This window comes from Tiliqua scincoides, chromosome 1 (genome assembly GCF_035046505.1).
Source record: "Tiliqua scincoides isolate rTilSci1 chromosome 1, rTilSci1.hap2, whole genome shotgun sequence".
Taxonomy (NCBI): domain Eukaryota; kingdom Metazoa; phylum Chordata; class Lepidosauria; order Squamata; family Scincidae; genus Tiliqua; species Tiliqua scincoides.
The window spans coordinates 154,365,558-154,377,778 of NC_089821.1; the positions used below are offsets into that span (position 1 = coordinate 154,365,558).

General features: G+C 45.0%; 1 pseudogene; it reads right to left on the reverse strand.

Annotated features, from left to right (window-relative positions):
* Positions 1-9,390: 9,390 nt before the first annotated feature.
* On the reverse strand, positions 9,391-9,508 carry LOC136637273 (5S ribosomal RNA; annotated as a pseudogene).
* Positions 9,509-12,221: the final 2,713 nt, after the last annotated feature.

A 12,221-nucleotide genomic window follows, 5' to 3' on the forward strand; every position in this document is an offset into this window, starting at 1 on the left:
TTCGTAATATACAATGTCCACCCAATGTAACTGGAAGAACTAGGGCAAAGTGTGCACTGACTCCCCAATGACACTTCACCCACCCTCCACAGCACATTGGGTGCGACCACTGCAATCAGTACTGAAGATTCAGAGGCAGCCCAGCCATCTCATAATATATACCCAGACAACCAAAGAACAAACTATGGTAACGGTCAAAGCTGAAAACATCTCTGAATCAGCAATCAACCAGCTCCAAGAAAGCATTCATGATCATTCCTACTCAAACACCTAACCAAAGACTATCAGCTTGCCACAGGATGTGGTGCTGGCGTCTAGCCTAGACGCCTTTAAAAGGGGATTGGACAAGTTTCTGGAGGAAAAATCCATTATGGGGTACAAGCCATGATGTGTATGCGCAACCTCCTGATTTTTGAAATGGGTTATGTCAGAATGCCAGATGCAGGGGAGGGCACCAGGATGAGGTCTCTTGTTATCTGGTGTGCTCCCTGGGGCATTTGGTGGGCCGCTGTGAGATACAGGAAGCTGGACTAGATGGGCCTATGGCCTGATCCAGTGGGGCTGTTCTTATGTTTTTATCAGGCCCACCAGCAAAGTCTTCAAAGGACAGTATTATTTTTAGATCCTGATGTTCATGATATTTCTAATCAGTGAACTCTGAAACAGATATCCATCAATTAGTATTAGCTCAGTCTAAAAATGAGGGGGGAACCAAAGGTCCAATGGCATATTACTATCAAACAACCTTCATATTCAACGGTATATCACAATCAAACATCCTTGTCGCATTCCCAACTCAAGGCATGAGCACATTTATATGCTCATGCCTATCTTTCTACTAGTCTGTCCTCACAAGTAAAGCTTTATCCAAATCTATGGAAGAACTCTGATCACAACAGTGCACCTTTCCTTAGAGACAGAGTGCAGCTCAGTGGTGGAGCACATACATTAAATGCAAAAAAAAACCCCAGTTTCAATCTTTGGCATCTCCAGACAGAGCTAAGAAAACCCCCGTTTGAAACCCCAAGAGTTGCTGTCAGTCAATACAGACAGTGCCAAGCCAGCAGGATGCATGCTTTGCATAAGGCAATATCACATTCCTTTCTCCCAGTACTGGTTACTCTGAGAGAAGAGGTGGATTTACAGGCAATGTTTTACAGTGTCCTTCACAAGAAGGTGCAGTGAGCTGCCCACCCACACCCAGTGGTTCTTCTTGTTGTACATCAGTGTTCTTCAACCTGTGGGTCAGGATGGGATCATAAAGCATCGTTTGGGAGGGTCGCAGCAACCTTTCAAAGCCTGTGCAAGAGAGGACTTGAATCCAATCCAATCCAATCATGGTACTGCCTTATCAAAACTGAGTTCTTGCTATAATCCTTCACAGCCTCTTCTCGCTGTCTTGTCCCACAGCTCCTAAGGCCAGCCCTGCTCTGGGTGCTACCTCACAGGGTTGTTATGAAGGCACAAGAGGAAGGGGAAACAGGGTGGGTGGAGGTGGGCAGCAATGGGGGCGCAGGGTAGGCAAATCAGGTACTGGGTAGGGGAAAGATCAGTGGTGCGTTTCCAGTTTTATACTTCATTCATTCATTTATTCATTCACTCATTGGGGTCATGGCACAAAAAGGGTTGAAGACCACTGTTCTACACTAAGCTATTTGAACAGTCCAATTAAGCCTGGCTCAGTCCTTACCTTCACCATCCACTGAGATCCTCACCTGGGAGAACGACTGGTTCTATCACCATTTCTCCCCTCCTTTCAGGATTAACAGTTAAATAAAACGGATGGGGTTAAAGCATAACATGTCCAACAGATAACCAATTATACTTCTATAGATAAAGAGTGATAAAGAAATATTTTTCTTCAGAAGTCATCAGAAATAGTTAAAAATGAACTCTTCTTATTTATTACTGAGCAATTAATTTCCATAGTGCTATTTAAGTTGTGGCCTGCTGGTAATATACTTGTAATTAAACTACAGTAAGATTTATGCAAGTCAGAAGGGAAATAGCAGAGCACTCGTGTTCATAACCCCAAAGGGCAATATGCTAGTAAGTATTATGAATGGGCTGACAAGATCTTTGACTTCCTTACAATAACTGCTTGAGCACCTCCACTACATCAGTAAGATCTGTCTGTTTAGCTAGAAAAGTGAGCACAGCAAGCCATGTGCAACTTATTCTTCTCATGATACTATACCAATACCAGAAACTAAAATTGATGGCTAGAATAACCAGGACAGCTGAGAGATTCTTCTGGCCCTGGGAGGCTATTTGTATTCACACATACCTATCCTAGGGAGGAGGCAGGGTGTGATGTCCTGTCATGCAATGCCAGAGGTATTTGTTTTCAGAGAGTATAATAGGATTACAGCCTAACATCCCAACCCAATCCTGCCCTAACTGCCGGCACTGGATGTCGCAGAGATTTCGTAAGGCATATTTGTGCCACTCAGGGAGTAACCGGTGCTGGCTGGGAGTCCTGCACTGCCCTGTCTTTGCAGCTGTTGCACCCCCCAGCCGCCGGGGAGAGTAGATAAGCGCCAGGCGGGGGTGTGGGGAGGGTGGAGGAAGGGCACTGGGGAGGTGGTCCTGGGCGGAAGAAGGGCAGAGGGAGGGTGGAACGAGGGGAGCCTCCCCCACTGAATCCTATACCCCTTGTTGGGCTTGAAAGCCTGACATGGGGATTCTTGAGTCTGCACCAGTGAAGTAGCTGGTGCACACTTGAGACATCCCATTGAGCAGACTGGGTCTTTACTCAGGGTAAGGGGATGAATGTCTCATTCCTCTGAGGAGATCTCCAGCTTGCTCAAATCCAGCACTGGATGCAGCAGTAGTTCCACTGCTACTGTACTGGATAGGATTGGGCAGTAAGTCATTGAACAGAATGGGCTTAGAGTAAGGTAAATAAAACTGTTTTTAAACACCTCTAGCAATGGCCCTTCTGAGCTCTGAAGTCACCACAACAGGCTCATCTTTAACTGCAGCTTCAGGGTAAATAAAGGCATATAATGACCACTTGGTAATAGGTGACTTTATTGTGGATTCCATGTTTAATACTAAACACACTGCGGCTATATACCTCTACTAATAATAAACACAGTGTAGCTAGATACCTCTACTAATTCTGGGCTGATGTGAGTTTGACACCCCTGATATAAATAATTTAATAAATAAATGAATAGACTCAACAACTGACAGCTTCTTTATGCTTCTTCAACACTTCCGCCTCATTGCTATCAAAAGCCCATTTCACAGAAAACGTTCATCTCAAAGTGACTGTGCATCTTTGGGTACTTTAGCGATGCAAGGGGCATTGCTCCATGCATGGAAGGATCAAAGGAGCAGCAGCAGCAGCAATGAAGTCCAGAGCCAGCGTCACATTAGCCTTCTAAAAAGAAGGCATTCACATCTCTCTCTGGTATTTGGATCAACCTCATGCTACTCAGGAGACAAAAAAATGTGAAGTCCATGCTATGGAGTAAACATTGCTTACCGCGAGTCTGGTTTTGACAATTCAATTTATACCGCAAACCCAAGAGACCAATAATATAAAATTAAATTTAAAAAGCTGCCGTAGATCTAGCTGGCATAGATCTGACTAGGCCCAATGGGGGCAAGGGAGCAGCAGAGGAGGTAAGTAAAAATTCTCTTTACATACCTCTTCCAGGTTGCCTGGTCCCTGGCCAGCCCCCACGACGCAACGGACACTGTGTCAGTATCCCTGCATTATGCAGGTTGGTTGAGGATAGGATTGGGTGAAGGATGGGGGGAGTCATACTTGGGGCTTTTCTCTTCTCCTGAGGGGACCTCCAGCTGCTTCCCAGCACTCACTGAATACAGCACTAGCTGCTTTGGCACCACTGCTTCAGCGGACACCAGGAAGCTCAGGACTGGGCTGCCCCTTACTTACTTACTTATAATATTTATATCCCACCTTTTCCCCACTGATATGGGTACCTAAGGTAGCTAATATAAAATATACCTAGTAGATTAAAAAATAAAACAATAACTACACATAAAATAGCCAATCAAGGAGCAGCAGATGATATTAAAACAATATATAGATAGGAATACTAGGAAAGAACATAGCATCAATAAAAACAGCAGCAGTAAAAGCAGCAGTAAATAACAAGAATCATGAAACAGTGCAGTTACCATCGATAAAAGAGTGGTAAATGATAAAATACTAAAACAGCAACAGAAATGTTAAAGTACAACAAATAAAAACAGTAATAAACAGTAAAGCAGAAAACAGAAAATGGCAAAAAGTAGCAGCAAGGTATTAACTCTCAGTAATGAAGTACATTTATGTGCATGAGTTCCGTTCGCTGCCCGCCGTGATTCAGAAAAAACGTGTTGTGCTAAATTGCATAGAGTTACACAAATACTCTGTAGCCTGACAATTGGGGCTGGAAGGAAACTAAGGCAGCTCCCCTCCCCCTCTGCTCCTTCGCCTCCCCCTCTGTACTCAGCCCTCCCTGTTGCAAGCTGTCCCGGCTTCTTTCACAGGTGGGATGCTGAGCTTTTAAGAGTCCAGTCCTATGCATTTCTACTCAGAAGGTAAGTGTGGAGAGGATTGTGGCCTGAGAGCCCAGTCCTATGCCTGCCTACTCAGAAGTAAGTCCCATTCTAGTCAATGGGGCTTACTCCCAGGAAAGTGTGAATTGAATTTTAGCATAAATCTCATGCTTTGGCTCGCTGGGAAGACTTGCTTGCTGGGCTGTTTTGTTTTTGTAGAGTGGAGCACGGACAGCCTGCACCATCTCAATGGGGCGGGGGGGGGGGGGTGGAATTCGACAAATACTCCCTGGGTTTTTTTAAAGCAATCCCCCCTGTTACTACTGCCCCTGTGTGAGTGAGAGAGAGAGCAAGAGCAAGAATGAGAGCAAGCGAGTGTGAGCACTCCACCTTGCTGCACATGTTCTGGCTACAGAGGTTTTCACCCCCCCCTTCCCCTCTTCAGCCTCTTTGCTGGCTCACTGGCTCCAAGAGTGTTACTGCTCCTTCGCAAGGGGAACCTCTTTCAGGGCTCCAGGGCTATTTCCCTGCCTGTGCAAGGCTGAGCATTTTTGCAGTGTTTTGGGCTGCTTGGAAAAGGAGTGAGACACCAGCACAGGGCAAAGGTGTGTTTGACTTTCAGTTCCCCCACCCCATTCGCCTTGAGACAAATCTGCAGATAAAAAATCCGTGGATAAATAGCTTGCACCTGTATGCATTTCTTGTTCTGAACAGGTGCTTCAACCAATCTAAGTGTCCAATCGAGAACTGTGGGCACAAACATAAAGAGGGCAGACCATAACCGCAGAGGAGTGATGTCTCTGCCATACAGGACTGCCCCAAGAGAGCCTCATGTTTGGTGCCACTGGTTCTAATCAAGCAGTTACTCAAAGATGGAAGACTCAAAAGCAAGCTGCTGATTTGTTAACAACCAAAGACTCAGAAATTATTTAATTACTAAGTGAGTGTAAATCACAGTGATTCATACATACTTGCTTCTGGACTGTGGTCTGTTTTCAAGGGAATCCACTTTTTTCCATTAGATGACAATGAGTTGGAGACAGGCGGTCCACTAATTCATGATACTAACAACATGAGACCTAGCAACTTTTCAGCTGGAATTAATTTTGATTGCTTGGCTAGCTTGGATAACTTGATAGTTTAAATTGATTTTTATAGCAAAGGGCAACACTGATCTTTGAGGATGTGATGGGAAGGGGGAGAAACAAGAGCCCAGGGAATATGTTGAATAAAAATCAAATTTGAACTTGTCTAACAGTTACACAAACACTCATTATTCAGGATTTCAGTGCACTCCATATTTGAAGAAACAAATGAATCCGTGATTCCTAACTTGGGATTTTAAAGGGCCAACACAGCAATAATTCATAGTAATAAACTTCAGTGATGGACCTGGTGTAGGGGCAGGGGGGGAAAGTCCCGAGTGCCATGCTTGCCACACTCCCACTGCCTCCACCTGCAGCACTGCTCTGCCTGCCCGTCAGAGTCGTTCTGCAGACAGGTGAAGCCCCATGTGGTGCTCCCAGCTCAACAGCTTCGAAGTCTCGCCACACACTGAAGCTTCTGGTGTTCTTGAACTGGCAACCTTCAGATGTCTTTGGGCCTAGCAACTACCCTCTACACCAGATCATGCCCAGGTGCTAATCCTATTTTCACTCCCCACCAATACAGCCACAGAAGAAAATGTATCCAGTGGGGTGGTGATAGATAGGGAAGCTTTGGAGGAGAGAGGTGAATTATTTTCCCTTATCGCTCCGTAAGTCTCCTGCTTTGCAATGGGCCTCCTCAGACCTCTGCCAACTCTTAGCACAAGTTCAAGAAGGAGCAAGGAGACTGCTAAAATAGGGGTTAGGAGCTGGCGTGAGTCGTCATGGCCAAATCTACCACTCCCTGCCCCCATTCCTCCCCTCTCCCTGCCCAGTTTTGCCCCCTCTCCACCTTACCAGTTTGCCTAGAGTTACGCAAATACAGTTCTGGTGGGCACAGTGAGAACAGTCAATGGCCACAGAGCCCTGCTGTCTTCTGTTTTTGCAATGCACTTCAGTTGTTAACCACTAAAGATTTAACACCACTGATAATTGAGCTTTTATTGCATTGTATTGTGTTATTGTCTTAAAGACAATAACGTTGTGGCTGGTGGACTACAGACAAGAGGCAATGATTTTCGTTTAAAATAAGAGATTGATATCCCGTCTCACTGCCAGAGAGACTCAAGGCAGCAAACAGCACAATTTAAAATACAATCAACAATAAAAACAATCAACAATAAAAGCACAATATCATCATGAATGGGACTGGTACTTCTAATGTAGCCAATCGGAGCATATGATTGTGAGATGCACGACACAGTGCCAAGCTAAGGAAGCCATCAGAAGAAAAGCAGACAAGCAACTCCAGTTCACATGAGCGGCCCTTGTGGGATGGAGGAACAAGCAAGCACCCTACCCTCCACCACCTGCGTCAAAGAATGCGTGAGCCAGTGCCACCGCATTGACCTGCACTCACATGGAGATCCTCAACAAAAGAAAAGAGGCATCTTCTCACAATGGCACATCAGTGTGAAGGCCCCCAGTCACATGACCTTTGGTGGAGGATTAGGGAACTTTCCCATTCTTTAATGTGTAAGGGACGGTTGCCAAAAACGTATGAAGCTTGACAATGCTCGTCACAATGTTCCTATTCTTTTCTGAGCTTTGGCCTGGGCTGTTCAAAGCTTCCCCCCCCCCCCATCCAGTACCAAGGACTTAGAAAGAAACTTCTCATGAGATTCACAAGAAGCACGGTTTTAATCTGTTCCAGAATCTAAACTTCTTATTGTAGGGGAGACGGAACATGAACTGTCCTGTAATACAGTATATGGAGAATTAAAAACAACCATATTGTACAGACAAAAGTAAAAAAAAAAGTTACATATAAACATCAAGTGATTGTTGTGACTGCTATCTCGGACATACTCCTTATGTGTACTTTTTGAACATCTGCAGGGATGTAAAATACCCCCGAACTGTAGAGCTTAATATGGAAAATATTGTTACAGGTTTGCCTTTAAGTTATGCCTGATCATGCCTGGGATTTGACAGGAAGATGTTAATGATCCCTAACGGTTAGGAGAGGTTGCTTCCTTTCTTCTTTATGGGTGATAATTGTTAAGAGATGGTCTCGGGGTACCGAGATCTTTCTGGAATTTTTTTGCATCTGGACTGTGAAAAGCCGTCAGAGCTTGGAGTGGCTGAAGGGTTTATTTAAGGTGGATGTATGTAAAAAAAAATGACAGATTTACCATTTGGGGCATAGGCAGTGAAAGGAGACAAACTCCCTAGACAAGTAGCTTGCCTCCCTGCCACTCTTCTACCACTGGACCCCTGTGGTTATTTGGGCACTTCTCACATGCTTAGAGTGCTTTTCTTTATTGGGTGAGGGAGGAACTGGTGCAGGAGGGGGTAGGCATCCTGAACCGGGGCAGGAGGGGATGGGAATCCTGAGGGGGTGGGGTATCCTGAACTCTGTATTGAGTCAGAAGGCCCAACACGGAGTCTCTCAAGTCTGCGCCAGCAAAATAGCTGGCGCAGACTTGAGAAGATCCATTGAAGGACTTGGGGTTTTCCCTGGGGGAAGGGGATAAAAGTAGTCGCTTTGGTGCCGCTGCTCTAGTGGGCTAGAGGAAACTCCAGATTGGGCTGCCCAAACACCTTGTGGCATTCAGGACACTGCACACTCTTGTTATTGCCTCATATATCTCCTCCAAATACATGATTGTGCATTCCTGGTTGTGCTTTAGGTCTGAAGGCTGATTCGGAAGGGACCTACATCACTTCTGCTGAAACCTATGGGAGCTGGACATGGAAGAGTTGTAGCCATAAAGTTTTACCACAAGCATCTGGGCACAATTTTCTTTTAACAAACAGAAATCAGAGTTTGTAGAACATCTGCTGTGGTAACTATGAGGACTTTATATCAGCCTTTTTTATGCTGTGTTAGCAATAACCATCTACTTTTATATGGAAAGTATAGTCATTTCCAGCTGGTGACCTTAGTGAGCTGGACACCTGTCCAATAGGACTTGGACTGGAACTCTCCACACATCTGAAGCAAGCGAAGGAAGACTTGTCATCAGGGTAACAGCTTTAATTTTGGAACTCGGAAATGACTCGAAAATCTGTTTGTTCCAGGATAACATCATTTTCCGATAAACCTTGGCCTCTCTGTTGGGATTCATTAAGCTCTGCTGCTCCATATTTGGGGGAAATGATTTGGCTTTAAGACAACGACTTGTGTAGCACAGCAGGGAGGGGAACCCCAAAGAGATCTCATCTTCAGTGACTTCCATTTGCTATCCCGTATCCGCAGAGATATACAAGCCAAGACAAATGGCCTATGTGCACAATTCATAAAGAGAAACATCAAGACTGTAAAAGTAACGTGTGTGAGAAAGAACACATTACAAGACATGCCAATAACTTTCTTCTTCATCGTCTTGTAATAGAAATAGGAAAGATCCAATGTTTTGTGTACCTTGGTAGCACTGCAAACAAAACAGGTGGAACGGATGAAGAGATTAAAACCAGAAGAGCAAAAGCCAGACACACCTTTGCAACTAAAAAGACAGCCTGGAGGAACAGATTTTTTCCCCTGAAACTAAACTGCGGCTGTTTAACAGAGGTGTAAAACCTTTCTTTTTTATATAGTGCTAAAACTTGGAGACTTATTAAGACTTTACTTTTCAAACTCCAAGCTTTTCTTAAAAACAGCCAAAAAAACAAACCAGTGCCAAAAGGCAAATTACAAAGAAAAGCAGTGACTGCTTCACCACACATCGAGGTTCACGGCTCACATGGTGGTTGGCAACCTTCAGTCTCGAAAGACTATGGTATAAGCCTACAGCACCCGGTATTCCCAGGCGGTCTCCCATCCAAGTACTAACCAGGCCTGACCCTGCTTAGCTTCCAAGATCAGACAAGATTGGGCATGTGCAGGGTAATGCCCTGCAGCATTTCACCAAGGAAAAGAGGATTTCATTCTTTGATTTCATATCAAAGATTACAGCTCAAGCACTCCACTCACTATGCATACATTGGACTAGACCTTAAGTAGCCTTGGTCCAGTGAGGTCACTGCTCTACCTAATTGGGTGTTCCATGACCACCTTGCCTTCCATACCTGCCCTCTGACCCTGTCAGGTAGTTCAGAATGTCCAATTACCTGGCTCACGCCAATCTTATTAAGTGCACTAGAACCTATTGTTCTTGGGATGCCAGTTGAAGGAGACAAGTAACACACAAAACAAAATGTCTGCTTGGCATGAGGTCTTTCTGCAGTGATGACAACGACCAATCCTATCCCCCACCACGTTACAGCCAACAGAGGATGCACTCTGTGCTATGGTGGAAAGGCAATTGGGTAGCCTTCAAGAGTATTTTTACTCTTCATCTTACCCATTGGTGGGATTGTCTATTGCTTTCCTTGGGCCTGCACCAGCCATTTTGGAGGGGTAAGTTCAAGGAGATATAGAAGGCATTCTGGGGTGTGGTTTTAAGGATAGGATCCATGCACAAGCTACTGCTGCTGGATTCACCCCATCCTTCTCCTGATAAACCCACAGTTTCTTCTCCAATGCACCCTATTACCCCCCTCCACGGCCATGACCCACCTCCACCACCAACTCTCTGGTACCAGCATTGCCTCTCAAATTGCTGCCACATGCACTGCACTTCTTGCCATTTGTAGCAGTGGTCTGGCAGTGCATGACCGTGGCCTGGCTTTTGCACTGCTGTAAAGTGCCATCTTCTGTTGGAATAGCAACTGTACCTTGCACATGCCTGATCTCATCTGATCCCGGAAGCTAAGCAGGGTCAGGCCTGGTTAGGACTTGGATGGGAGACCACTGGGGAATACCGGGTGCTGTAGGCTTATACCATAGTCTTTCGAGACTGAAGGTTGCCAATCATGCCATGTTGGAATACTAATTCCAGCAGAACAAAGCCTTGATAGGATTGGAGACTTAGGCCCAAATCCTAACCCACTTTCCAGCACTGGCATAGCTGTGCCAATGAGACATATGCTGCATCCTGCAGTTGGGTAGCACTTATGGAGATCTCCTCAAAGTAAGGGAATGTTTGGAGCTTTGGAGCTGCATTGCCCTTATGCCAGTGCTGGAAAGTGGGTTAGGATTGCGCCCTTGGTAAAACAAGGAAGCAGCTTGCAGAAAAGACAGGAAAGCAAGGACAAGTGAGGACCCAATCCTATTCAATTTTCCAGTTCCAGTGCAGCCATACCAATGGGGTGTGTGCAGCATCCTTTGGTAGGGAAGCGGTCACAGAGGCCTCCTCAAGATAAGGGAACATTTGTTCCCTTACATCAGGGCTGCATTGCAGCTGTAAAGTTGGATAGGATTGGGCCCTCCATCAGCACAGGGTCTTGGTCATTAATAAATTTATTTGAATAAAACACAAGATGCATCTGTTGATTCTAACACAGATTTAACACCCAGAGACCTGAACTTCTATAGGGATAATCGCTGAAAAATTTACACAGATAACATTAACCCATTTTTGCCCAGCCTACAGGTGTGTCCCTGTTTGCCCGGCCCGCTTTTGGTCCCTGTTGTGCATATGCAACATTGGGCAGAAATGGCTTAAACAAGTCACTTAGGAGAGGGAAAAGTTCGGGATAAAACTGAGTTAGTGGTTTACCACAGGCAGGACAGGAGCCAGAAAACAAGAATTATCCATGGTAAAATGGGCCTGGATAGTAAATGTGGCAATACCTGAATGAGAAATGAAGAGAAAGAACAGGAAGAGATCACAAAAAACAACAATTTGCAAATTGAAGTTGAATGCATATGGCAGAAAAAGGCTAAAATGATTTCAATTGTCAATGCAATACCAAAAGACATGGAAAAACACCTGAACGTCCTCAGTGTAAATGAAATCACTACACACCAACTACAGATAGAAGCTTTAGGGCCCAATCCTATCCACCTTTCCAGAACGGGTTCAACTTCAATGCAGCCCCGAGGTAAGGGAACAAATGTTCCCATACCTTGAGGAGGCCTCTGTGATCCGCCTCCCCATCACAGGAAGCAGTGCATACCCCACTGCATATGCCAATAAAGGTGAATGATGATGATGATGAACGTACCCCACTGGTACAGCAGCACCAGCAGTGGAAAATTGGCTCGGATTGGGTCCTCACTTGGAACAGCACACATATTACAAAAACATCTGTGAATATCCTTGGTCCTTGGGAAGAACCCGATATTCAAGAGGCCAAATCCAGCCACCAACATCAGGTGGGCTGTGGATAAGAACCATAATAATTTCTCTAACAGGCCACTAAAATGAGTTAGCAAATACTGCCTCATAGTGCCAGTCATCACTGCAGCACAGAGCAATCCAGGCTATGCATGCAATAGAAAGAAAGCCTGCAGAAGCTTCCCCTTAATATACTTGAGCCAGCCAGGGAGAGGGTATTTACAGTGGCAACCAGGATACACCTTTTAAAATGGCAAGCACCACATGATATGAGAGAAGGTACTCCCAGCTCTCGTGGGTGGGGATTTGTAGTGATAAAGATGACAAAGTAATAGGCTGCTACACTAGAAAACAATTAATTTATAAGGGAAACACTGAATCCTTTACATTGCTGATGATAGGAAAATTCTGATCCTGTCAAAGCTAGAAACTGCATATAAAATTAGGAGGTATA